Source organism: Nelumbo nucifera, chromosome 1, assembly GCF_055504915.1.
Source record: "Nelumbo nucifera cultivar China Antique chromosome 1, China Antique-T2T, whole genome shotgun sequence".
NCBI classification, from domain to species: Eukaryota; Viridiplantae; Streptophyta; class Magnoliopsida; order Proteales; family Nelumbonaceae; genus Nelumbo; species Nelumbo nucifera.
This window is the reverse complement of record NC_142649.1, coordinates 62217982-62221436: the sequence shown is the minus strand read 5'-3', so window position 1 is coordinate 62221436 and position 3455 is coordinate 62217982. Positions and strand designations below refer to the sequence as shown.

Genomic DNA, 3455 nt, shown 5'->3' with positions numbered 1-3455 from the left:
AATAATATGAACTATTACAACATGATCGGATGATTTATTTTTAAAGGCCATAACTAGAGGTCATGAGCTACACATGTTGTTGCTTGATTAATTTTTTGCAGAACACAAGCCCAACTATCCAAGGATATATTCTTCTCTATTATCAAAACATAGATACATATTCAATTAAGGGCATGTTCATTTCCTCTTAACTCTTATCTCTTAAGAGAAATCTTTTAACTTTAAAAGAAAAATGATTGTTCGTTTCCTCTTATCTTTTATCCATTAAAGTGCAATCATACAATTTTTTGTTTTCCAATGATACCAAAAAAAAAACCAAGCAAAAACTCTCATATATGGGGTCAAAATGGATATTTGATAATTTTTAGAATTCAAAATTCAGAATTCAAAACAATATTTTCTACATTCAAAATTAAGAAAAAATAAAAATTCACCGATACCAATATACCTCTTAATATACTTATTACACTCTTAAATACCAAACTTCAAATCAAACAAACATGCCCTAAATTAATTGACCTCGTGTATCGCTAGGGCTCCAAAAAAAACTATATATGATACAAGAAATGAACAACTAATGCATATTTAACTGCATAAACAAATCGCATGAAGATGAAAGAACAAATTATTACTTGGTCCACATTGCTCCGAACCTGCTTTCTATATATTATCATGATCAGATGACGACTTCAGTGAACACTCTCGTGTTCCCTTTCATATTTGCAGGTAACAAATATCTATGAAGATCATCAGAAATTCACTTACTTGATTAGTTGTGTGAGTGTGACCACTCATGAATTATTCCTGTAAAATCCAAACTTAAAAACGTCATTCCATACCATCAAATCAAGTTGGTATTTATGAGCATAAGTACATTTGTACGTACCTGCTCTATGTATCCGATACGCCCATTTCCATCTCTTAAGTCTTTATCTTATCCACACCGTGATCCATCGATCGCTGGCTTGCCATGAGTCCTCATTAGATGCATGCACCGTTCCATAAAATTGGGGAATGGGGGACCCATATATATACACCTACCGACCGGCCGGTACCGGAATCACCGTCCGGATCAACGGCGATTCAAAAACATTAGTTTTAAAGAAAATTGAATAATATGGTTTGGTTTGATAGCTAGACGATTACGGCAGATCTAGAAGAAGAATAAACTGCAAGTTTGAAATACTATATATCAACGATACCATATATATAGAAATAAAAATAAGCATACATCATTCTTCTCTAAGGCCTGAATTAATTCTAATCTTCATAATATCAAAGAAGACATATATAATGTATAATTAGAAGTTGGGAACGAAGAAACAAAGTCACCTGAAAATTGTGGGCCTGTATTTAATTAATTACTGGGTCTGCAATCTGCATGACTCCCCTGATGCCAACTAGGAAGAGTGTCAAACACTATTGACACATTCTCCTTAGATGGCACTCAGGGAGCCAGGCAGATCAATTGCACCACTAGTACTACACTTTTTCAGATAGAGATGTTGGCATGAAACCTGCAAATTAAGTGCAACAACACTTCTTCAGAAGAGAATTCATTATTATCACTGCACTAATTATCCTATTTTCAAGTTAATAACAATACTTATCAATGAATTCATAATGTTATTATAAGATGCTAATGAGTGATACCACAGGATACCTTGTGGCTAGCTAGCTAATAGTTAGCTCAAGGTCTATAAAGTTGTTAATTATGTTTATCTTCTTCACAAACAAATTACAGCAGCTAGCCAGAGTAGATCGAGTTACAGGTAGGAAATTAAAGAGATGAAGTAGTGAAACTTACTGGTGACAGAGGGAAAGGTGCACAACTCCAAGTCCAAGAGCAAGCATAATCGATTCTATCTATCTTATAATTAAGCTCCGACTGTTTCATCTCCCTTAACTTTCTGCCTCTTAATTTCTCTCTCTGCCCCTCCCAAAAAAAAAAAAAAAAAATTAAGAGTTGCAACAGCTGCCTCACATTCCGAGCTTTCAATAACCCCAGCAATCTCTTTAATGACCTCCGATTCCAACTGAGAAACAGAATATATTTATATATATAATATCTATGAAGAGTTGTTAAAGGGAGGAAAGAGATCCAGAGGAGCTGCTGCTGGACAGTCGACGGCCAAAACAAAGAGAAAATACATGTACAGATGTAAGCAGTGGTAAAAGTCAGGTCCATGATAAGGCAACGCGGCAGCAAAAGCTTCATCTTCACGGTTCACAGTTCACAGTTTACAGATCACAGATCACAGACGGCTCCACAGATACAGCCAAAAGCAACCTGGGTTTTGCAGCTGGCAGACCAGCTTGAGCTTGGTTGGATTATTCTCCTCATTGAAAACTCCGTGAACCCAACTCTCTTACTTCATTCCGATGATGAGATGAGTAGAACCCTTTTCATTTTCTTTAATGTTTATCTCTTAATTATCTTATCTTTCCAATTTATATATGAATATTCTGGGTGCAGTGTGCATCTTTAATTTTCCTTAATTTACCCTACACGTAACACGTCCACTCAGTAACACAAGAGAAAATTTTGTCATTCACACTGAATGCAGAAAGTGCAGGAGGAAAAAGGGGGTCATCCCGGAGTCATGATTCTCTATTAGCTAGCGGCCACTTGGGAATCTATGATATCATACATCGCGATTATAATATCTTTTTAAAGCAAGAATCCAATCCGTGTTTACAGGGCTGGTGGCTAAGATAAACTGGAGGTGATTTTGCATTTAATTTGCTGTAATTGGCGCTTCTTATGGATTAATTGTTTACCCTTATGCATTACTTAGGATGTCAATTGGATTGCATTTGGTCCAATCCGATCCAGTCCAATATGTGTCTATTATAAATGGAACAGGTCCAATCTAATCTAATGAATGTTTTAGACCAATTTAAATGGGTCCAACTCAATGTCTGGACCATTCAATTTGTTTAATTTCATTTTGATTTAAATTGGTTTCAATCTAAACCCGATCTATTGACACATATATTAATTTGTATCTTATATCAATGGACCACACATTGGCTTAATCCAATCCAATCCAATATAAATTTATTATGGACAGACCAGGTCCAATCCAATCTAATAAATATTTTGGACTGGATTGGTCCAATCTAATATATCTTGTTGGTTCATCCAATCCGTCCAAACTGATTTTGGACTGGACAGGATCCAATTCAATTCAAAGCCGGTCCATTGACACCGATAGCATCACTTATTTTTGTACCATTGGCATTGGTCTTCATCTATTGATTAATTAAACCTGAAATAATTAATATCATATGAAAATAAATTACTTCTAAATTAATTTAGGTGAATGTAGCCTCAATTTCTTTTTTCTTTTAATTTCATCTTTCTCTAGGATCACTACTTGTGCCCATTACGATGTTTTCCTACCTTTCACAGAGGTAAAAATATTTTTTTTTTCATTTTTATCTTTCTTATT

General features: G+C 34.9%; 1 long non-coding RNA gene across 1 annotated transcript; it reads right to left on the bottom strand.

Moving 5' to 3' along the window:
- Window positions 1–416: 416 nt before the first annotated feature.
- LOC104594321 (uncharacterized) lies at window positions 417–2427 on the bottom strand. Its single transcript, XR_016085248.1, has 3 exons — window positions 1808–2427; window positions 887–1517; window positions 417–804 (listed from the first exon to the last, which is right to left on the bottom strand). It is a non-coding gene; the product is annotated as an uncharacterized LOC104594321 (long non-coding RNA).
- Window positions 2428–3455: the final 1028 nt, after the last annotated feature.